Genomic DNA, 25,734 nt, shown 5'->3' on the forward strand with positions numbered 1-25,734 from the left:
AAGCGCTGGGATAGACAAAAGCAAGTTAAAGACAGACTAAGTCAGAGAGCAGATTCTCCACACCTGGAGAACTCCGACAGGAGATATAATCTCAGAAATAGAGAAAATATGAAAGCTCCTGACAGATATACTGATTCACGCCCCTCTCATTCCTTTCAGGACACACCGGATAGACGTAGCAAGAGAGTGGGCCGGTCAGAGCCATGTCCTGACTACGTGAAACAGAATAATGACTCTCTACAGTCTTCACACAAAAAAGAAGAGGAGTTCCCACAACAAAAGCCATAGTTTAAAAAGAAAAAGGTGCCAGCACTGTCAATTAAAAATGACAGTACACTTGAGAACATTGCTGAAGAACAAGATGTGGGCAGTGACACTTCTAGACAGCTTGGCAGAGGTCATGATATGTTGCAAGAGTCTGAAAGATCATCTGGATGCGACCGCAACTAGCAACTTTATTGCAGTCAAGACTACGGATGGGCGTGTTCTCCCATCTGATAGGGTTTATGATTTAAATATCCAAACTGAAAGAGACATTGAGCGCACCATTAATGTGATATTCTAGGATGAACTTAGTTGTGATATCCTGCTGGCAGAGAGGGACTGGCCACCCGAGCACGTCAGTAAGCTCCCACATGGGGAAGATGTTATTTTGCCTTCTTTCTCTGATCTTGTTCTAGAGGCAGTAAAACAAGCCCATGCTGTAAACTGGGCTTTAGCACAGGCACCTGCATTATACTGCAACCATGAAGGTTGGGACAAGGATTCACCTTGCCATGTAATACCTATCAGGTCTACACCCCAGCCTCAGCAGCAATTTCCTGTTAAACACAAAGCCAAAGCTCTAGCGAGTTAGATCCTCACTCAGCTTGAGTACCAGGGAGTGATTGAGCCCTGTGTCTCTGCAATGAACAGCTGGTTATTCCATGTTGTGGAACTGACCATTCTTACAGAATAGTCTTAGATTACAGACAACTAAATAATCATACTTGGCACATACGCAATACAAAATTCACATAGCACAGCACTAATTAACAACATACTGCGTAAAAAATATAACATTGGACATTCTCGAATGGTTTCTTATGCCAAAACGTAGCACATAAAAGTCGGGACCTAAGTGCATTCTCAATTGGCTCACAGAAACGCTTCTGTTGTTTGCCCCAAGGCTACAAGAACAGACCACGGCTGTTCTCAGCCCGTGTAACATCAAGATTGCATTATATTGATCCCAAGGTGTTGTCTTATGTGGATGACATCTATCTCATAGATGATGACCTCAACATTCAGCTTACCTGGGTTGATCGGATCGTTCTAGGATTCGCAGTCCTTGGTTACAAATTTAATTTTAGGAAAACAAAAATAGACTTTCTCAGCTTATTGTTCCTAGAATACGAGCTATCAAAAGAGGGCAAGAGCCTGGCCCCACACTTTTTAGGAAGTGTGCTCCACTCCAGCCACCAAATACAATCAAGAAACTCAGTCTTTACTAGCTTTCTTTAACTTTCGAAGAACGTACATTCCTGACTATGCACAACGTATCAAGCCACTATGTTTCTTTAACTTTGGAAGAACTTACATACCTGACTATGCACAACGTATCATGCCACTCTATGACTAAATAAGCTCTGATTTTTCTAGCAGACACTGGACAGTAGAACACACACGCAGTCTTAGAGGACTAACAGGACATGCTGGAATCAAAACATTTACACAACCGTGATAACAAAACAAATTTGATCATCAGAATAATTGCGGGTGCCGTTGGGTTCACTTATGTCACCTTTAACGAAGGCAACACGGTGCCCAATGCATATAAATCCCATTTATATCCCAATGCAGAACAATGTTTTGCACCCACAGAAAAATTCTAACTGCAGTTCAGATAGCTGTCATTAATAAGAGGCCACTTGCCCAAGGGAAATGCATTATTGTTGTGACCCCGGTGCCAGCCTCAGAGGCAGTCACCAAAGCAAGCGTTCCTAGCGCTAAAGCATTACATCCACGTTGGATTCAGTGGGGAACCGCTCTGACTGCAACTGATTACATCTTTGATCCTAAACTTCAGACACAAGAATTTCTGCAGTACAAACAGGAGTAACCCGCATCTCTAGAAATCCTGATACTTTGCAGATACCATACGGTCATTTATACTGATGGTTCAGCACAACCAGCTGTAGGTACCAAACATCAATACTCAGCCGCTTGTGCAGCCGTGAGCAGAGTGCTGAAAGATGGTGTTTTCCACCCTCACAATACCTACATGCAGACCCTAGAGAACTGCACAGCTCAGCTGGCTGAACTCAAAGCCCTTATCTTAGTGCCAGAACATACAGGGCCAGGACTACTGTCTTTGATTGTCTGTGACTCATACTACTGCGTCCAGTCCTACAATGATTACCTTAATCATTGGCGATTGAACGGGTTCAGAGATTCCAAAGGAAACACCATAAAGCACAGAACTCTGTGAGGGAGGGTGGCTGAACTTAAGGATAGGCTACCAAGTGCTCATGTAGTCCATTCATTGGGCCACCAACGTGTAGGAGAACACGTTATTGGCAATAATTTGGCTGATGAAGCGGCCAAGTCAGCAGTACCTATGGCTTCTGTGGCTGCAGTGACTCATTCCCAGACGAGACTGGATGATGAAATTTTGGCTGATGTGAAAGCTTCAGCTAGAGGCAAGCCTCTTCCAAAGGCATACCATACAAAATACTCTTACCACATCAGGGCACAGAATGTTGCTTATGCAACCCTTCCTGGGGTTGGAGATAGAGTGATCCCCAATCAAGACCAGAGATAGATCTGATAAAAGCAGCGCATGAGAGTGTCACCTCTGCACATGCTGGTATTGCGGCCACAATAACACTCTTATAGAAACGCTTCTGGTGGCCAGGTTTATACAAGCATACCAAGCAATATGTCCTTTGCTGTGACATTTGCCAGCAGATAAAGGGCTCTAACATCAAACGCCCTCCGCAGACATCCCTCTTAGTGTCCAACAGGCCACTACAGTGTTTGTACCTGGACCACTGTCGTCCCCTACAACTTGATGGTGCATACAAATACATCTTAGTCGCTGTAGATTCTTGTTGTAGATTCCTGTGGGTATGACCTCGGCAGTCGGCTGACACTTGAACTGTTCTAAAAGACTTGCTGATCTTTATCAGTACATATGCAGTTGCAGCATTCATTCAGACCAGGGCCCTGCCTTTGCCTCTAAGGCATTCAGGGATGGCATGGGGATGATTGGTGTTGAGCTCCACTACTCCTCACCCTACCATCCAGAGGGAAATCGAGATCTAAAGCAGTCCTCAAAAGCTACAGTATTAGGTTCTGGTCGCAGCTGGCTTCCTCACGTATATGGGATCCAGAGTGCACTGAATAATCTGCCAAGAAGGTCCTTGGGGGACGCACTCCTTATGAGGTTCTCTTTAGGATACCTATGTATGTCCCAGACCTAGGTGGCCGTGGTTTGGTGTCAAAAGATACACCTTTTGACATAAATGAACGTCTCACTGTAATACAGGAGCTTCAACAATTTTGTGATGATATATCATCCACCAGTGCTGCCACCTTAGGAATAAGGGGTTTGCCAACAACATCTACTGGCTGGATTCCTAAAGTTGGGGATCTGGTTTTTGAGAAGATTTCTGTGAAGAAGGAATTCGGTCCATCCTACAGAGCATCGGTCCAAGTCCTGGGAAAACAAGGTACCAGAACTGTCATCCTACCACCGCTGCCTGGTTCCAAAGCAAACAGATGTGTCTCCATTGACAACACCAAATTTCACCATGTGGCTGATCCTGCACAGTAGAACCAGAGGTCAATTGGGTAGTTCCCGGTCCCCTGCCATTACCCAACGGAACATACCTCTTTAAAGAAGAAACAAAAACACTTCTGACAACAATAGCATGTACAACAATTCTACAAATGCCTCCTCGAGCATGGGGAGGGTAGAAAAAGAGCTTTTGCTGATTCCAGTTACCACTTCAACGACAACACAAGTCCAAGATGTGGATGTCTTCTATTCTAATACCACACAAACTGATGACATTGTCTACTACGAGCCTCCGTGCAAAGTGGATCCTTCCACAAGTAATGCACCGGCTCCTGTGTTTGCAGAGACTCCTTCTGGTTTTTCATTGACCTTGATGGCTTTTCTTCAACTTCATCCGCACCTGCTAATGAAACTATTTCAAAGACATGTAAGTTGTATATATGGATTAAGAATAACTATTTAATTTATCAATGGAACTCTCTGTGGTTATTGTTGACACTTCTTGCATTTTTTTCTATGGATTGGTTTTGTGACTGTTTTCTTCTTGCTTATAAATGGTCATTACCTTCCCAAACGTTCCTCTGTTGAACCAGTGGATGAAGTTCTCACTCCATATGTTTCCTCACATAAGGTCCGAAGAGACTTGTCCCTCGTGAACATTTCAGCTATACCGATTCCTGACGGGACTGTGTGGGATAATGTTCCATTTGATATATATATAGTGTTAGTTTGTTTGGGGTCCTTTCATGAAATAAAAGAAGTTTGATGAAATCCTGTGAGTGCTGCATCCTTGACTTAATTGTCAAACTGGTGTGAAGATTATTGATGGGAGTAGGTCCTTCTCTGGTGCAGGCACCGACATGAAATGAGCACGCCTTTTTGGACCTGTTGGAGTTGATATATATATATGGGCCTACTGAGGTCATTCAAATTCCATGTGTCTTTTACATTTCTATGACTGATGTAATTACACCTGGTGTTGTATCTGATGACTAGGATGTCCAAACAGTTGATTCCATGTTGGACGAAATGAAGGATTACACTGTAATTGAAAGTGATGTCTACACCAACACAAAAACTTATGGGGAAATGTTCTGCTATAGCAAATGGGGACATTACTACCTGCACCGTGCACCTAGACAAAGATCAGTCTTCAATTACACACAGTAGGAATACTGTTCAACTCCACCTGTGGGGAGCCCAAAACATTATTCAGATAAATTCACATATTTCTCTGGGCATGACGTTAAGAATGCAGAGTCATACTATTTCAAATTACCACATTCAAAAATTTGAATTTTGTTGCTAACAAACACAATGTTGATTTACTCGGATTCCTTTGTTTCCCATCTTAATGTTGAAGGTTACAGATACTGGAAGAACACTGTTGATGTTGAGAGTGTATGGGGAACACAGGATTGGCAAATTCAGGGTAGGGAAGCTTTATTTAGAGCATGCCTTAGTCCTGTGCAAATGATCCTTTCAAATGACACAATACAACAGACATCCTGTCTGGGGTTAGCACAAATGAAGGAAATGAATGTGCCCAGTATCCCCACACTGGAAAAATTCACAAATTGGCAGTCCTTCCTCAACGTCACAGAGGAAGAACTAGATGCAAAGGTTTAGGCTGGGTCCTATAATTCTTCACTTTTCAGTCCCGGTGGGCGGTTATTATGGCCAATGGACACAAACGGGTGTCAGGCACATTTTGCGAATTCTTCATGGGGTTTCAATATTAGCCGGCTGTACCCTTGTTTGGTCTCGGGTCAATACCCAGGTATAGCTACTACATACAGTGTGAGTAAACTGTGCCAACAGTAGTTACAGACCAACACCTTAGCACCAGTTAAGGATCATCTTAATAATCTTTCTGAAGATATAGACTTGCAGGACTTCTTGTTAGGTGCAAGAAAGCCACACTCTAAAAGATTCATCTACGTATACAATGAAATCTGGAAGCTTTCTCAAATAGAAGCTGCTGCACGTTTAAGGCAGATCGATAAAGAGAATTTGGAAAAGGATTTAGCTGTTGTCAACAAAGGCATGAGCACTCTGTCCAACAGGATTTACTCCCTTAATAATATAGTGTCATCTGCAATAGATATCATTCTGAATGACGTGTCCTTTTTACTCCATGGACAAAGTCAGCTGCGTTCCATAATGCAGCTAGGTTGGACATTACAGATTCTGAAAAACGGCTGCATTCTATGAAGTGTATTAACGGTAGTGACTTGTTTGCTGCTTTCAATTTATCCAGGGCACAACAGACAATGGCTAAAAGGGGAGCGAGTTTCACTATACTTCACATAGAAAAGCTAGAAAAGTTGTCTTTCACAGTTGCAGAAAGTCCATCGATGGTATGGCTCGTACATGGCATTATAAATCTGCCCATTTCCACTTTTCATTTTTCGCAATGCTTGAAACATCTGGCTGTGGGCAGATACGAGCGGCTAGGCGATAGTTATATTAAAGAAGAGTGGGAGTTGCCCTTTGAATACAAATTTTGAAACGGCAAAACATAGGTCTTTCTGAGTGGAAGTGAATGTGAGACTACTGTTAGCCCTTCGATTATTTGCAAACAGGTGTCACTTCATGGCCTTTGCAATGTGGGGGTCGTGAACTTGGCCTGTTTTCTAAAGGGTACTCCTGTCTCTTTGATTAGTCCGGCATTTCATGTACTTTCAAATGGAAGTTACGTGGTGCTCAATGACTAAAGCTGTTGCAGTATAAAACCAGGAACTGTCTTTACAATTTCAGTCTCTAAGATCGTAATGTATTGCGCACATGTTTTATCCCCCCCACCTCCCACACAAGAGATAAGGGTAGCAGAAATGTGGCTTCACATTGAAGCTACTAATATAAATTATGACAAGTTGAGCAGATTAAAGGCACTACTGTTCCAGAAACAAGCTGCGTTGATCAGTAGAGAGACGTATGCTCTCCAGGTAGCAAGATCATCAGCCGAGATACAATCCCCATTAAATACCAACTTTCCCAAGCACCTTGGTGAGCTGGTATCCAGAATATTCAACGCTTCGAGCACTACAGGGATTGTGCACTTCCTTAAGGCTGTCTGGTCTGGTTTTGTGTCCATCTTCCAGACTGTCTTCTGAGTCATTCCTTCAGCCATCCATTCACTCTTTTTAAGTGTGTTTGGCAGCTTTCCTGTGACTTTGGCATTGATTAGTGGAATACTGCTGCTGCTGTTCTTGGATGTGCTTTCCCAGCTAAGCGTGAGTGATGGAGCTACTACCACCAGCCCAGCTGTGCCATGATCGCATTGGCGCTCCGTTGCTAGAAGAATTGGAGCACGATTGGTCACTGTCATTCCGACCAGTCCTATGGTGTGTGCAACCTGTGTTTCATTGCACCTATTGCCTGTTCGAACAACTACCTTCGGTGTGCCTTGCTGCTTTGCCCATGCCTCCTGTGGACAAGGAACTGCTGATGTCCCGATGAGGGTTCATCCACGGTCGTGGTCATTAGACTGAGGCTGATTTGCGAGGTCACTTATGAGCCGTCCTTAGTGAACTGTCTGGCTCCTTTAGGCACTTTGGATGGTGCTGCCGTCACGGAAGATCCTGGGTCTGAGGTTGCTGTGCACTACTGCTTCGTGGATCCATCTGCCAATCCTGTCCTTTATCTAACATCTGTCGATGTGGCTTCTTTCTTGAATGTCTTTCCTTTTGATGCCTTTGAAGACATTCTTCAAGATCATGACTATTGTCAAATACATTTGACCATTGGCCTATACTAAAGTTTAAAGTTTAAATATGAAATTTACATACCATTATAGTGATACTAAGATTGAATTCTTAGATGTAGAATTATTCATAAGGGAGAATAGAATAGAGAGTAGATTATATAGAAAATCAACGTCATGTAATTCATTATTACATGCTACAAGTGCTCACCCAGCTAGTCAAATAAGAGCAATACCGTTTGGAGAAATGATTCGAGCAAGGAGAAACTGTAGTTTGGATGAACATTTTGAATTATGTCTTGATGATATAAGAAGGTTTATTAATAGAGGCTAACAAAATAAAATTGTGAATGATTCTGTACGTAGAATAAGAAAAACAACACGTGAAAGTACACTTAGAGATAAACAAAAAATAGAGTCGCCGAAACAACAAATGCGGATAATTTTGAATTATACAGATAGTTCTACATTATTACTGAAAAGTATGAAGAAGTATTGGCATATTTTAATACAAGATGGAACTCTTAAAAAATATCTTGATAAAAAGCCTACTGCTGTTTTCCGTAATGGTAAAACTCTTAGTAATATACTATGTCCTAGTTATCCAAGTCCATATACCAACACTAGTTGGTTAGGTCAGGAATGTAGAGGTTTTTTAAAATGCTGTAATTGTAATGTATGTAGATGGGCATGTCAGGGGCAAAGGGACTTTACAGGAATGGTAGGCAATAAGAGATACTCAATACAGACATTTATAAATTGTAATACAAGCTATGTTGTCTATATGTTGATATGGAAATGTAATTGTATATACAAAGAAAGCACCATCCGCCCACTAAAAGTTAGGATTGGAGAACATTGGAGAGCTATCAAACATAATGATGAAAGATTTCCTATTGTGATACATATGAAAGATTGTGATATGCAAGATGCACAGAAAGAATTAATTTTTGGGGGTTTTGACCATGTCAAAATAGACCCTAGAGGAGGAAATAGAGAACTTGCTCTAAGGAGGAGGGAATCAAGTTAGACTATTAGATTAATGGCAGTAGAACATGGTTTAAATTCTGACTACGAACTAGAATACTTTCTGGGGGATTGAGCTAATAAAATGAACATTACATTAAATATAGGTGAATCACGTGCACGGACGAGTGAGGCCTATGTATCAGAGACCCATTATAGATAAATATGTAATTTAATTGGGTCGCACACTACATACACAGAATTAATTCTATCCTTAATAAGGTTTCCTTTTTGAGGAACTTGGGAGCCATATAAGGAATTTCAATAAATCACTATATTGGTAAAGAATGCTTTAGGAACTAATAGCGTGAATATGAAGATTAGCTACAATTGTTGTTTGTCTCGATAGAACAGACTAGTTTAAGTCCGTTGTTTATGTTTATTAATAAATGTTAGATTACTTTGTCTTATGGGGATAACAGTCCTCTTTTTATTTTGATTATTGTGAAAAAGAGAAACGGGAAGTCTGTCCTTAGTTTCGATGTAATATGGGATTTAAATACACGTGCGTACAACATAGCTTTTCCCTCGCGTACTCGCGTTTGAGATTTGCCTTGATACATTGCTACCTAAAATAAATACAATACAAAGGCGGCCTGACGAGACGGTTCAAGAGAAGTGTACTACGGCTTTACCTCGTACATGGCACGTAATACTATATTTAAAGAGCGCATTAATGCGCGAAGAAGCGGTACATACTATTAGTGCATCCTAATTACTTAAGGGAGTATTTCTTTCTCTTTTTAGAGGAAGGAAGGAGATAAACTTTACAGCAACAATTAAAACTAGATTCCAACCCAGCGAGAATAAGGTAACAGATATAAATAATAGATATTATGGAGTATGACTATAAATAAGCAGGGAGAAAGTGTGTATATCTTTCTCACTTTCGTTATATTTGTATCTACAGAAACTCAGGATCTAGGTTACAATATAAAAGTAGTAACTCTAGTTGTTTTACATCAGGTAAAATGAATATCTTTATATATATTAGTTTAATTAATGGGATATACTTTGGTGTATCTGATGCTGGGTGCATCATTCGTGGGTGCACGTGGTGTTTACTTATAATTGAAACATAATAAAATATTCACCATAAGTAAATGAAATAATACACTGTATATAGATTTCCACCACATATAAAATCACTATAACAAACGACTATATATATATATATATATATATATATATATATATATATATATATCACTTGGAGTATATATAAGGAATAAGAAGATTTAATTTATTTTGAGTTATTATTATCATGAATACTACATTGATTGAATACTGTATATTATTAACAGTTGAGAGAAGCCCTGATGAAGTCTATGGGGAGACATATACCCAGACGAAACACGTGTTGGCTTGGCTGTAGCTGCTAAACAGAAAAGATTAAAGAAGATGATGAAAAGTACAAGTGGAACAATGGACTCTTGATATTTGGTGTTTATTAATATTACTTTAGGATTCGAGTGCTTCCATTGAGAAATTTACCAAATGCCCGAAGAAGCATGGACTTGGCTGGAAATCTACAGAGCAGGAATTGAAACCACCACGTCCCCGGGGAAGAAGGCCCGGCGGAAACACGGGCGGTCCCGGAGGCCAAGAGACCGCTCCAGACAGAGACCTGGTCCTACCCTGGCACAAAGCAAAATGGACAGGAGAGCAGCACTGGACACAGCAACATCATTCTGGGTCACCAAAATGGCAGGAGACTCCAGTGAGGTGGACACTAACAGACGAGCACTCTCCGCTGTTTTGGAATCACATCACATAGACCCCCATAGTCACACCCCCAAACTGCGGACGACTTGGGTTAAAGTATTACTCGCCATCATAGACTTCATGCATGGCCCCTGATGGGGTATCCCTCCTACTTGTCAGGCTGCGGCAGCGGCCACGTACACCCCCAGATTCTTGCCAAACGTTCAGCGCACAGGAGATCCAAAGGCTACGACATAGATGGAGGGGGCAGATACATGCAACCACATGCTCTGCCTTCGCATGGGGTGCTCTGATATGGGTGAGGGCCAAAGTTCCCTTTGAGGACACAACCACCGACGTCTACCAGGATGGTCGTTATGTTCTGGTGGAGGGCAGATTACACAGGCGACTTATTATCCTGGGATGCATTATGCACCCAACCAGGACCAAGTCCTGTTTCTACACACCCTCTCCAGCAGATTAGCTAGGCTCTCAGGGGGCAAATACTGATAGAGTTTAATTATACCCTTGACACAGACCTAGACCGTTCCCACCCTCCATTATCTGGGGCTGTGGCTCACAAGATGGCGACGGCACTGAATGACTGGGTAACCCACTGGGGAGTGGAGGATATTTGGCGGACCCGGCACCCACAGGACAGAGACTATTCACATTTTTAGGGCCTACACCACTTACATACCAGAATAGATCGTGTTGTGTGCACTAAGACTCTCAGCCCTGAGAATGTGCACACCAAATACCTAGGGCGAACTCTGTCTGACCACAACCCACTGTTGCTTACATGGCGCTGCCCAAGCGTTAGAACCCCGGTCCCTATGTGGAGGTTACAGCCTCAGGCACTAGAAGATGTGACCTATAAAGACTCCCTACGGACTCACTTAACTGAACACATTACCGCTAATATGGGATTCACCACGGCTCAAAGTATAGAATAGGTGACCCTGAAGGTGGTGATAAGGGGACACTGAATGGGCCAATCAGTAGGGATATGCCGAACCCTAGAGAGAGTTCTAAATCGTCTCGAGAGGGAAATACATGATAGAGGTAATGACCAAGGCATTAGCCAGGAACCGCAACAGCACCTAATTCAAGTGCGTGAGACATATAACAAGAAGTTTGAAAAGCTGCGCTGCTATAGCTACCAGAGATACCTGGCTTCAGCCCATGAGGAGGAGGGTGAATCCGGTAGAATGCTAGCCTGGTTGGTGCACCCTGTGAATGAGGGTACTTATTCAACAGACTTTGACCACATGACATGGGAATGTCCCAGGGTACAGCAGTTTTGGAACCAGACCACGAGTACTGTGGAGAGGTCTTGAACCAGCCTCTAACGCCGATCCCAGCTCTCTGTCTGTTGGGCCTATTCCCTAGGCCGGCCCCTAGGAAAGTTGGTAATAAATTCTTGAATTTAGCCTTGGTCCTGGCTTGATGCAGAATCGCTATAACCTGGAAATCCCCCACAGGCCCGATCCAGATAAGCTGGAAGCAAGATGTAAAGAGATGGGCATGGGCAGAGTTGAGCGCGATGAAACGGGAGGAGGCACGCGGAATGCGCGTGCGCCCCATCGCCCCTCTTTGGGCAGAAATATTGGAGACACGGGAGTTGCAAGAGCGGGAGGGTGATCAGGACATGGAAGACAGGACGTAGACAGTTTGATTGAGACCCACCTTACCCTTGTGGGCAGGAAGCACAGGGAAATGGGCGCCACCAGCAAGCACTCTGCAGATATCAGCCTACACAAACACCAACAGAAGTAGACGGGTGGGACAGGATGGTAGCCCCACGCCCCACCTCAATAGTCAGAACTTCCTCTGCTACATGAGACCATATGACTGGGAGCCAGCGTCCCATCAATCGGGAACCCACATCACGCTGTCAACGCCACCACACAGGGAGCTGTTCCTTAGGTGCTATGTTTATTGTTTATAGCTTTATTCATGGTTGTGATTGATGCCAGCAATACAATGTGAAATAATAGATATACAATGTGAAATTATAGATACAGGATGTGACATCCCCCTGGAAATTATCCAAGTGTTAATAGATGCTGAATGTCTAGACTGAACTCAGTGTATGAAACTGCTATGGGCACGGCCCGTTGTAACACTTGATAGCAGACAATAATTACTAAAGCTTGTAGATGAACCTCCTACTTTGCAATACCTCTGCAGTTGCCGAGATGTAATGCTATATTTTTTTTCCGTTTTGTCCTCTCTTAAGCAAAAAAGACCAATACATGAAAAAAAAAAATCAGTGCCACTCTGTAAAGGCGTCACTATCAGCGTCAAAGATAAATGAGATAAGTAGGTCTTCACATTATTTACTTTCCCACTTCCGTGTGACAGTAACATAATGTAGCTTTTCAGAGAATTGTTTATATAATTGCCGCCCCAAGCATGCTTTATCTATTGTCATACCTGAATCAGGGGTTCTACAAGATCTGTATAAATACATCTCACACAGACAAGACCATCAGAGGGATTCCTATCAAATGCCATCAATGCTATCTATGCTGCACGTTGCCTTAATGCTGACCTAGTCTTCATGTCCCCACGGAGTCTGATCTAGAGACCTCATTCCAAGGTAACGAGGGTTGGGTGGCTCTTCTCATGGACATGGTACTGGCAGATTAGGTTCAACATACTTAGCTCTCCTTAGGTTAGAGATTAGGTTCATCATGCTAGGGTATTAGGGTTTATTTCACACCTGCTTTACATCTTATGTTATTGTAAGATGGTGGGGGTCTTTGTATTTAGGACTCTAGTCTTTATCATTCTGTTTCTTTCATTGTTCATTATCCTAATCATTGCAGCCCATGCAATTTATCGTAGTTTTGCAGTCTTGTTAATAAAACCTATTGAAACGTTACTGCATTGCCTTCATTGCTTGTATTTGACTGAGACATGTTGTTCACGTGAGAAAGGGGTAATCTCTGTTTCACCACAACCTCCCTGAGATGTCGCACTCTTGAGTCCATGCATAAAGGCTGCCATAAATCACCTTTTATTGTTTGGGTTTTTGGTGAGGTACTGCTTGTGAGCCCGGAGGGTCGGGACGACAGGTGCGATTTGTTGCAGGCTTGGCCTAGTCACCTAAAAACATAAGTACTGTCATCCTTAAACCAGCAGTCTCTCCTAGAGCAAGAGTCCAACTACAACAGTACTACAACTGTTCAGTCTATGGAAGAGCATATTCTCTCTTCAATTGTTCAAAGGGATTAACATCTTCTTCATTGAAAAAATGACCTATCAACCGACAGACAACCTCTTGCCAAGGACGGAACACCTTGTGGGTAAGGCCTGGGGTGAAGTCGGCATTGCCCGTTATGGGCATTATCGGAGAGGGGAACAGTGAGAGACCCTTTCGGGTGGCCGCCGAGTCCCAGACCTTTAGCGGCGAGCTTGTGACCGGCAAAGTGTAAAGTCCCCAGGCCCGCAATGGGCACCTCAGGAATGGCACCTTCCACAAATGTATCCCCGCAAAGGTGCGGTCCATGAACAACCAAGGTTTCTCAGATTCCAGTCTCGACCACTCTGCCAGGAATCTGGGTTGTGCTGCCTGATAGTAACATTGGCGATTAGGAAGACCTAACCCCCTTTCCGCAGGTGGTCTGTATTTCAATGTCCGTCCTCCCACCCACACAAATCAATGTAATGCCTTTTGCAGCTTACTGATCATCCCCACAGGCGGATCAGCTGAGAGGGTCTGGAAGAGAAAAATAATTCTCAGGAGCATAGTCATTTTTATGGCTGCCACAGGGCTCAGCTAAGAGAGACAGTAGAGGCACCATTGTGTGAGGTCCTTACTAACTCACTGAAGTAGGGTCTTATAATTAAGGGTCGCAGTGGCAGCTACATTTGAGGCCAGCTGTAGGTCAAGGTAAGGAACAGAGGTTTTTAGGCCATTGTATGGGATATCCACTGGAAAGTTGCGCTTCTACCCCTGAGGGCACTGTAAGGTTCAGGGGTTGTGACTTCCGATGTTGATCCGGAAGCCTGCTGCCTCTCTGAATGTTACCTCCTCAGTTAAGAATGCTGGGAGGAATCTAAGGGGGTTGTCCAAAAGCACTATGACATCATCTGCATATAGGCTAATGGTATGATCATTCCCTCCGAACTTGACCCCGGAGCCATTTGGGTTGTCATGTACTCTCTGGGTGAAGGGCTCCATATTGAACACGAACAACATAGGTGATAAAAGGCACCCTTCATATGGAAAACGGGGTAGATGTCCTACCCTTGACTTGTACAGTTGCCTTAGCGGGGTCATTATTATTTAGAATCCATGTGCAGAATTGCTCCTCGAGCCCCCAGTGCTTGAGTTCCACCTCGAGGGAGGGCCAGTGGACACAGCTGAACGCCTTTTCGGTGTCAATGGCCAGGAGCATTATGTGATGTTTAAAGAGAGGGGCCTTGTCTTTTAGATGGAGAATTCTTTTGGTGTTGTCACTGCATTGCCTATGTGGAATGATCCTGCCTGATCTGGGGCAATCAGTCCCGGGAGAACCGGGTTCAGTCAGGCGGCTAGAATGCTCATGAAGAGCTTAGCATTCACATTGAGGAAGGAGATGGGTCTGTAGGACCCACACTGCTTCTTGTCTTTCCCATGCTGTATATCCCTATAACCGAGGCTTCCTTCATGGAAGGTGGGACATATGTGTTGCCCGTTACAGATTTGAATAATCTTGTTAATAACTAGGCTAGTGTTGTGGAGAAGATTTTATAGAACAGTTGTGGAAACCCATTTGGTGCTGGTGATTTATGAAGCTGCTGTCTCTCAATCGCAGATATCACTTCTTCTATCCTTATAGGTAGGTCCAGCTCCTCTGCCTGTTTTTCATATAAGCCTGGCTGTGTTTGCACCTCGCAGTTATGCTTCCAGGTTCCACGTAGGTAGGGTTTAGGCACAGCACAGTTTTTCATAGAAGTCCCGAAATTCTGAAGCTATGCACCCATCCTCAGCCATTTCTACCCTGTGTGCTGATACGAGGGATTCCAAACTAGCTACTTGCCTTTGGCCTCGTAATCTGTTGGCCAGCAGCTGCCCACATTTGTTGCCCCCTGTATAAAAGGAGTGTTTGATATGTAGTAATGAGTATTCAACCTTATCTATGTCCAGGCCCGCAAGTTGCTTCCTGACCGAATCTAGTTGCGGCCGTATTCTGGGAGCGCCAGTCGGGTGATGTATTTGCTCCAATTCCGTGACCTGTTATTGCAGCTTCTCCTGCTGATCTCTAAGCATTTTATCATCCACCGATGATATAGCTATGAACTTCCCTCTTATTACTGACTTTAAAGTGTCCCATAGAAGTAAGATGGGGTTATCTGTTGTATCATTGATTTCTAAAAATGTTGCATTGCCTTAGTTATCTCGAGGATTACTTTGGGCTTATTTAATAGTGTCACAGTTTCGCCATGGTTGATGTGTATGACTCGTGGGGGCAGTGCTCAGTACACCACTTCAGTGGAGTGGCCTCACAGGTAGTGAGGTTAAATGTCTATTGATGCAACAAGGTCTTGCACCTGCTTGTCCTAGAATGTAATCTAAAAGTGCCTTAGTATCGGCGTTCCCTCCCTCCAAACATACTTCAAACCCAACTTGTGTTACAATTGAACTCCCTCTTTGGATAATTCTCCTGTGCCTCTCATTTGCTGCACCGAGCGGTCCTTATCATTACAGCAGACCATATTGATATCTCCCTGAGGAGCACCAGCCTGAAATCATATTCTCACCCACTGATCTACGGAGAAAGCCGTCCCGGCCCTTGTTAGGGGCTTAAATGGTGCCAAGGACAAAAGCATGGCCCCTGATCCATATTTGATATGCTAGAAGTCTCCAGATTTCAGAGTGTTTGGGGCCAATCTTCCCCATGAATGAGCGAGAGATCAGTATAGCAACTCCAGCAGATTTAGTTGATGCTGAAGAAAAGAACTGTTGTGGAAAGGACCAAGACTTCATACAATGCCAGTCTCCGGTTACTAAGTGTGTCTCCTGGAGGAGGAAGATACCCACCCTTGACTACTCCAAGTATGTCAGGATGGCCCGCCTTTTAACCAGGTTGTTTAGCCCTTTCACATTATTAAGAGTAATGATATGGAGGACATTGTGTGAGGTGTTGAATCGATGTAGCTACCTTCAACATTTCTCTGATTGTTTGGTTCCGATGATCTCCCTCTTTGACTGGGCTGTTGCACCCCACCCTTCCCTTTAAGCAACTGGCTCTGTTAAATGTCCCAAAACGTACTGTGAGTACCCATCCCCGAGAAACCCCCCAACAGAACAACTTCAAACATATTGACCCAGGTGTGACAAGGGCTCCAGTCCGAGTCAAAGGCATCCCAAACGAAGCTTGGTTGCAGATGCCCATGGCCTGCCTCCTATTCACCATTTCCAGTTTCTAGCGTGGTCGTCCCCACCTTGCCCCCTTGATCCAGTCTCCTCATAGAGTGAACTGGGCCCTTGCTTCTTTGCGTCATTATTCGTCTAAAAGTCTTTCCTGTGCAATGCTGTCCGGTTAAGGATCTGGTGTCCTGAAGGAGATTGGGCTATGTTGCCATCTAAAACCTTTCGAAGCTCTCTGCTCTCTAACACTGGTTGTAACAATCATGTCTGTGTCTCGGTTATTCCCAGCAATTCACAGGCAACACTTAAAGAGCGGAGTTGGTGCAACTTCCCTTCTCATCGGAAGATAAGAAGGAATGGACGACCCCACGAGTGTGAAATGTCCCTCTCGCGAAGAAAGGAGGTTACGGTGCAGAATTATTTTCGCTTTTGCAGGGTCAGAGCCGAAAGGTCTTGATAGAGCATCAGGTGTGCTTTTTAAACTGAAGGGGATGTTGTTCTTTTGCCTTTCGTAGGATTTGTTCCTTCACCTAAAAATCATGGACACAAACCAAAATATCGGCTGGGCGATGGTTCTCTGAGCAGGGGAGGCACACTGTATGTTGACGGTCCAGCTGAATGGATGTACCCGCGGGGATTCCAATATTTGGGTGAACAGTGCCTGCAAATAGACTTCAATGTTATACCCTCCTCTGCTGCAGTTGAGGCTCCTCCTATTCGTATGTTGTTGCGCCCAGACCTGTTTTTAAGGTCCTCTGTGTGAGCTTGTAAGTCTATGTGCTGTTCCCCCAGGCGGATTACTTCTTGCTGGAGCTGCTCAATCTCCTTCCCTTACTGGTCTCCTGGTCTTTCAGGTCAAATACTCTGTTTCCCAGGCAGGTCAACGACATCTTGATATACCATCTTCAGTTCTTGAGAGAGGTACCTCTTGACCATCTGGAGGTCTTCCCTGAGGGATGCAAACAGCATCTCCAAGAAGGAACGTGTCACTGGGGCCCCATTTCCTCTCCTCTCTGTGACTCCTGGCTCGCTGGAGGTAGGGGCGATCACCGGCGACCCCTCCAGAGGGTTTCATCAGCATTTCTTTGAGTTTGGTCTTTTTTGGTGGGAGCATTCAGCATGTTTTGCCGCCCTTCTGGAGTCCTACCTGTGTGTGAGGGAGGCCAGGGTCCATGTGCTCTCCCGCTGTCCCAGACGATCGCCGGCTCTGGAGGGGAGTATCCAATGTGACACTTCACTGCAAAGACAAACTCTCTGTGCGGCTAGGAGATTTGTTACTGTGTGTGTCTTCCCAGATGCTCGAGTTGCGTATTTGTTCCTGGTATCAAGCTTTGGGTCTTGTCAAGCAGTGTCCCTCCTACTTGCTGATGCCGAGTCCTTCACTTATCAGTATCTTATGTCAAGTAAGAGTCTTCATCTATTTACGGTTGGCCTCTACTTGCTGTTAGTACCTGTGCTGTCTGGGATGTGCTATGTGAATTGTCCCGTTCAGGTCTGGCCCTGCCATGTGCTCCTGAGTTGACTCGGCATTAGCAAGGTGGGCTGCCTCTGCATGGGCACCACAGCAGAATGATCAGGGGCTTCTCAGGACGGGACCTGTAATACTGAATAAGCTGTGGCATATCTGCGGTGGTTGAAGAGAGTCTATGCCCAGTAGGAAACTTTGAGCCCCTAGGCCCACCCCACAGATTTTCATTGCTCGGGTTTATGTGCTGGGTTAATATCAGCGGTGACAGGTTAATGTTGAGGCCAGTAAGGGGTCCTTAGCCCAGGGGGTGTGGCGTCACCTGCACCAGGCCAAGGTGTTGTGTCGCCCGCCATCCCTCTGCCTCCTGCAATACGCTCCACGGACCTGCTCCCCCTGGCGCCAGCCGTCACTTTGTGTGTGCGAGTAAGCCGATGCTAGGGGAAGCCCTACTGCACAGAGTCTGGCTTATCTCTCGCTGGTGGTGTAGACCAGGCTGGCCCCTCCCAAACTGCAAGCGCCACATGTCTCCTCCAGCCACTGCAACCGATCCAGCTGCCTGAAGAGGTCAGCTGGTCTTATTTTGGGGGGGGGGATGCACCTCCTCTGGCTACCCGGGTGCTAAACATGGTCTGCCTCACCCAGGCAAACAGGGAAGGGAGTCTTGGCCAAGCCCGTCCACAATCTATCAGCACCTGCCATCTTTTCCTGACCCTCTTTGTCGTGAGGCAAGTCCCCTCTCTCGATTGTCACTCACTCGTGCTCTGGCTTAGTCCTCTCTCAGTCGGGCCCGGGGCCAGGCGCGGCTCACAGGAGGAAAAAGGGGTGGAGTGGTGTGTGGTGGGGGACCCAAAAAAAATTATAATAATAAAAAATAAAAAATACCTTTTTTTCCGCACCGCTCCATCCGTTCTGCTCTGCTCCATCATGCATTGGAGGCATATGCTCCCAGCCTGCCCTCTGTCCAATCCTACCACTGCTTTCACGCTGCTGGGAGCATGAAAGCAGCAGTAGGATAGGACAGAGCACCCAGCCAGGGAGCTCCGAGGCATAGTGGGAGCCTCTGCCTGCTCTCTCCAACCCGGCAACACAGTGCTGGTATGGAGAGAGCCTAGTGGGCATGTATGTTTGGCCGGGCTGAGACTGCCCGCCAAACATACATGGGCACTGATGGGGAGTGCTGTGCACTCCCCCTCTGTCAATTTCACGCCCGTGGCCCCACCCCTTTTACAGGAAAAACATAATAAACAGTTTATTATGTTTTTACTATAAATGTTTTGCAGCTGCTGATGGGGGTTTGGGGGAACGCGACGCTACTCCGCCATAGCGGAGGAGGTGCCCCTGCCCACGTCACTCGGAAGCAGTCTGGGCACATTTGCTCATTTCACCGGGGTGGGGGAAGAGCCTCAATCTGCCTGTGACGGGGTAGAGGGACCAAGGATCACAACTTACGAGTCTACGATATTGGCCACAACCCCCGTAAATAGATTTTTTAGAGGATGATGATTTAATTACTGCAGTCCAAGGAAACAAAACCTATACAACTGAAAAGTGAGTACTTTTTAGGCACACAAAATCAACAGTGCCATCTTCAAGATGGCTTCAGACTAGATATCCTTGTTCTATTTAATAAAAGGCACTTGAGGTAAGTAACATGTTTTTTTGCAGTTTAAGAGCAATAACCATAGACAATTAGAAGGTGAAATAAATATTTATTTGTGGTATCTGTACAGCGAACCGTCTAGGAACTATTGCAGAATATGGCGTTTATAAAATTATACACCACGAAAATCCTACAATGTTAATACATTTTTCTGTTTTTCAGTACATTTGTGGTGCTGATTATTCTGAGTGATGCTGGGTTCACGGGAGTAAGGCCCAGGGACGTATACTTTACAGCATCCATTTTAGGACATCCTCATTCCTCATCCATCATCCATCATCCCTACTTCTAATCCATCATACATCATCCATACTTCTCCTACTTCTCAATCCATCATCCCTGCTTCTCTTCCATCATCCCTACTTCTCATCCATGATACATCATCCCTACTTCTCCTCCATTATACATCATCCCCTAATTCTCCTCCATCATCCCTAATTCTCATTCATCATACATCAGCCTCACTTCTCATCCATCATACATCATCCCTACTTCTCTTCCATTATCCCAACTTGTAATCCATCATACATCATCCCTACTTCTCTACCATCATACATCATCCCTGCTCCTCATCCCTACTACTCATCCATCATCCCTACTTCTCATCCATCATACATCACCCCTACTTTTCATCCATCATACCTACTTCTCATCCATCATCCCTACTTCTCATCCATCATCCTTACTCCTCTTCCATCATCCATTCTTCTAATCCCTCATCCCTGCTTCTCATCCATACTTCGTTTCCATCATCCCTACTTCTTACATCATTCCTACTTCTCATCCCTCCTTCTCATCCATCTTCCATCATTCCTACTTCTCATGCCTCAGCCATCATCCCTCCTCCTCATCCATCAACCCTACTCCTCATCCCTCAGTCATACCAGCACATTTTCAGTTTTGTGAAACACATCTTCACACTGATTGGTTGGCAACAGCGAATCAGAGTTATATGAGAGAGCTGCATTCTGTTTCACTGAAAAACAGCCTTCTCATTGCATGTGCTGGGTGAAGAGGGAGGAGAGGAAATGCAACTGAGTGTTTGTTTCCAGTGAATTCAAAGCTGTACAATATTTCATTTTATTTAACTAAGTGTTTTCTGTTTACACAGGCCTCTGCAGAAAGCTCTGCTGGTTTGGGAAGTACAGGGAGCCCACAGCTTGGGCCATAAATCAGCTCTTGGAGAAAGGGATATACAGTTCATCTACAGTTCAACCCAAAACCTTTCTGGTTTCAGTTTCATACCTAGAAAGAAAATGTTTAAAAAACTCTGGTGACAGTGCAATACAATTCTATGTCAGGACCGGAGGCTTCGGATTATGCTTTCTCTTTCTTGAAAGAAACACAGCAGCCAATAAACGTTTAGATACACAAAAACTACAATACCCAAGTTTAATGTAATCAGTGCCACTTCGGGGGGGGGGCATAGCCAAGCTGGCCAACATGGTGGACGCTTGAATCAAATGCTCCGCGCCAGCCTGACAAATATCCTGCACTAACTACCCCATCAGGGACTGAAACATGCCCTAAGATGTCCGCGGGTGGTAGGGAGAAGGCATACATGCCACATTTGGTCCCAGGCCCCTGAGAGACAGACCGCCGGCTGTGATTAACCGAGCACCAGAAGGGCTGCTGAGAAGCCTAGAGCCGCATGGGTGGCAGCCTCGTCAGATGGGCATGGCGGTGCAGAGGCAGGGACCCGAGGGCTGGGGCCTGGAGATGGACAACAAGAAGAACCAGCAGGCCCAAACAAGCACAGAAGCTGGAGCTGGGGTGCGGCTAACAGCCCTGTAGCATTGGCTACACCAGGGGAAGCCACAACCGGAGATGAAGAGATGGGCCTGTCCCCCTTTGAGTATCACCAGAGCAATAGTCTGGTGAGGAGCAACGACCCAAGCAAGAACCATCAGGCAGTGTGTCGAACTGTGCCCTGTCACCACTGCTGGCCGCTAGCAGAGTGATAGATGCGGAGAGCTCGCACCCAGCGCAGCACATGCGAGAACCCCACAGAGCTGCAGCAGTAGCCCGGGGATGGCTAACTACAGAGGCAACAGCCTGCCTGAGCCCCAGGTGCGTGGGAGACCGTGAGCTGAGTGGAGGCAGGCAGAGGCCGCAGCAGGGGTTCCCATCGGGGCCCGCAGGGAATGAGCGACGGCAGAGGCTGAGGCCCCCCTGAACTCACCATCTTGCAACGCTACAGGGAGGTAGGAGGAAGGCGCGTGAATGAGTAGGGCCATTCAACATGCTGCCAGTTGCCGTATACTATCCGCCTGGAATTGATGAGGGAGGCGTCTGGCGTTGACGGCAGGTGATTGCCTTGACCCCTGCCCTCCTCCCCCTTCAGTCCATGGGGGCGCACTGATGGCTGGGGCAGGGGTCTGGCCTGCGACCTTCACTGGTGGACCGACGGCAGAATGGGAGTGACCCTACTACACGCCGTGTGGGCCCCAACCGCAGCCTAGGGGATTGAGAGATGCCCGTGAACCCAGCGGGGCACGGACTGGGACTCCCCCCCCCCCCCCTGGGAACTCCCTGTCTGAATTGCAGATGACTACTAAGAGCAGACTCAGAGCCTAATCGCGAGGTCTGCAACGAATGAGTAGTATGGCACAATTGGACAAGTTGGACTCGGATCTTCTCCTATTACAAGCCACCCGGGACAAGATTCTGGGGGCCAGTGGACACTAAAACAACTCTCTGGCGCAAGGTAGGCCAGGTCTCTTTTGAATTGGGTTTACTGAGGGCAGACCACCTGAAACTGGCCGATAGGATCCAGAAAACTGAGACCACGCTCTCAGACCTACAACCATCACACCAGGAACTGAAGGCCCAACTGGTACAACTGACCAAACGGGCCCACAGACTGGAGAGCAGGGCCATAGTCAGAGGAACAATGTACGTATTATCGGCCTCCCTGAGAGCGCTGAGGGGCCCAACATGGTGCCCTACCTGGTGCAATGGATGAAAACTGTGGTGGTCCCATGGCAACTTACTCCCTTTTTTGCGCTGGAGAGAGCACACTGAATGCCATCGAGATCTCTGGCACCGGGTCGCACCCCCGCACGGTGGTGGCCAAACTGTTGCACTATAGAGACAGGGATGTACTTTTGCAGTGGGCCAGAGAGTCCGGGCCTTACAAGGTGGAGAACAGCATGGTGACTCTATTCCCAGACTTTACAGCTGAGGTGCAGTCCAAGAGGGCCTCATATACAGCGTTGAAATGAGCGCTCAGGGAGGAGGGCATCCAGTACTCGCTTTTGTTCCCAGCCAGATAGTGGATAATAACGGAAGGGCTCACAAACGTCTACCAAACGCCCCACCGGGGAGACCTATTGTATCCGGAATTGGAGGCCTACAGAAAAACTAGCAGAATTTGTTGATATATTTTTACAGCCTTTTGTATGTAATATGCCTTAATTTATTTGAGATACAAAGCATTTATTGGGTATGTTGAATGATATATCACGGGAACCTAATACTTATATGGTGACTCTAGATGTGGAGGCTCTATATACTAATATTAGACATGACTCTGGATTACAAGCTATAACACGTACATTAAGTAAAAGATCGGCGAGTCTATCAGAGCATACAAAGATGTTAATTGAGATGATTGATATAATTTTACAGCATAACTGTTTTCTTTTTAAAAATGAATGGTTTAGACAGAAACAAGGTGTCGCAATGGGGTCCAAATTCTCGCCATCATACGCAAATTTATTCATGGGGTGGTTCGAAGAAACTTGGCTATGGGGACCTGGAGCAGCAGAAGGGCACACGCATATCCTCTATTGGGGGAGGTATATAGACGATTGTCTTTTACTGTGGACAGGTACTATAACTAATCTACACTCATTTTGTAACTATTTAAACAGTAACACTGTCAATATGAAATTTACATACCATTATAGTGATACTAAGATTGAATTCTTAGATGTAGAATTATTCAAAAGGGAGAATAGAATAGAGAGTAGATTATATAGAAAATCAACGTCATGTAATTCATTATTACATGCTACAAGTGCTCACCCAGCTAGTCAAATAAGAGTAATACCGTTTGGAGAAATTATTTGAGCAAGGAGAAACTGTAGTTTGGATGAACATTTTGAATTATGTCTTGATGATATAAGAAGGTTTATTAATAGAGGCTACCAAAATAAAATTGTGAATGATTCTGTACGTAGAATAAGAAAGACAACACGTGAAATTACACTTAGAGATAAACAAAAAATCGAGTCGCTGAAACAACAAATGCGGATAATTTTGAATTATACAGATAGGTTTACATTATTACTGGAAAGTATGAAGAAGTATTTGCATATTTTAATAAAAGATGGAACTCTTAAAAAATATCTTGATAAATAGCCTACTGCTGTTTTCCGTAATGGTAATACTCTTAGTAATATACTATGTCCTAGTTATCCAAGTCCATATACCAACACTAGTTGGTTAGGTCAGGAATGTAGAGGTTTTTTCAAATGTGGTAATTGTAATGTATGTAGATAGGCATGTCAGGGGCAAAGGGACTTTACAGGAATGGTAGGCAATAAGAGATACTCAATACAGAGATTTATAAATTGTAATACAAGCTATGTTGTCTATATGTTGATATGGAAATGTAATTGTATATACAAAGAAAGCACCATCCGCCCACTAAAAGTTAGGATTGGAGAACATTGGAGAGCTATCAAACATAATGATGACAGATTTCCTATTGTGATACATTTGAAAGATTGTGATATGCAAGATGCACAGAAAGAATTTAATTTTTTGGGTTTTGACCATGTCAAAATAGACCCTAGAGGAGGAAATAGAGAACTTGCTCTAAGGAGGAGGGAATCAAGTTGGACTATTAGATTAATGGCAGTAGAACATGGTTTAAATTCTGACTACGAACTAGAATACTTTCTGGGGGATTAAGCTAATAAAATGAACATTACATTAAATATAGGTGAATCATGTGAACGGACGAGTGAGGCCTATGTATCAGAGACCCATTATAGATAAATATATAATTTAATCGGGTCACACACTACATACACAGAATGAATTCTATAATTCTGTCCTTAATAGGGTTTCCTTTTTGTAGAACTTGGGATCCGTATAAGGAATTTCAATAAATCACTATATTGGTAAAGAATGCTTTAGGAACTAATAGCGTGAATATGAAGATTAGCTACAATTGTTGTTTGTCTCGATAGAACAGAGTAGTTTAAGTCAGTTGTTTATGTTTATTAATAAATGTTAGATTACTTTGTCTTATGGGGATAACAGTCCTCTTTTTAGTTTGATTATTGTGAAGAAGAGAAATGGGAAGTCAGTCCTTAGTTTCGGTGTAATATGGGATTTAAATACAATCGCGTACAACGTAGCTTTTCCCTCGCGTACTCGCGTTTGAGATTTGCCTTGATACATTGTTACCTAAAATAAATACAATACAAAGGCGGCCTGACGGGACGGTTGAAGAGAAGTGTACTATGGCTTTACCTCCTACATGGCACGTAATACTATATTTAAAGAGCGCATTATTGCGCGAAGAAGCTGTACATACTATTAGTGCATCCTAATTACTTAAGGGAGTATTTCTTTCTCTTTTTAGAGAAAGGAAGGAGATAAACTTTACAGCGACAATTAAAACTAGATTCCAACCCAGCGAGAATAAGGTAACAGATATAAATAACAGATATTATGGAGTATGACTATAAATAAGCAGGGAGCAAGTGTGTATATCTTTCTCACTTTCATTATATTTGTATCTACAGAAACTCAGGATCTAGGTTACAATATAAAAGTAGTAACTCTAGTTGTTTTACATCAAGTAAAATGAATATCTTTATATATATTAGTTTAATTAATGGGACATACTTTGGTGTATCTGATGCTGGGTGCATCATTCGTGGGTGCACGTGGTGTTTACTTATAATTGAAACATAATAAAATATTCACCATAAGTAAATGAAATAATACACTGTATATAGATTTCCACCACATATAAAATCACTATAACAAACGACTATACATATAT

At 44.4% G+C, this 25,734-nt stretch overlaps 1 protein-coding gene across 3 annotated transcripts in view; it reads right to left on the bottom strand.

Moving 5' to 3' along the window:
- The window catches only part of FARP2 (FERM, ARH/RhoGEF and pleckstrin domain protein 2), a 1,575,889-nt gene that overhangs the window by 94,729 nt on the left and 1,455,426 nt on the right, over nt 1-25,734 (bottom strand). The window lies entirely within an intron of this gene.

This window comes from Pleurodeles waltl, chromosome 11 (assembly GCF_031143425.1).
Source record: "Pleurodeles waltl isolate 20211129_DDA chromosome 11, aPleWal1.hap1.20221129, whole genome shotgun sequence".
In the NCBI taxonomy this organism is placed as follows: domain Eukaryota; kingdom Metazoa; phylum Chordata; class Amphibia; order Caudata; family Salamandridae; genus Pleurodeles; species Pleurodeles waltl.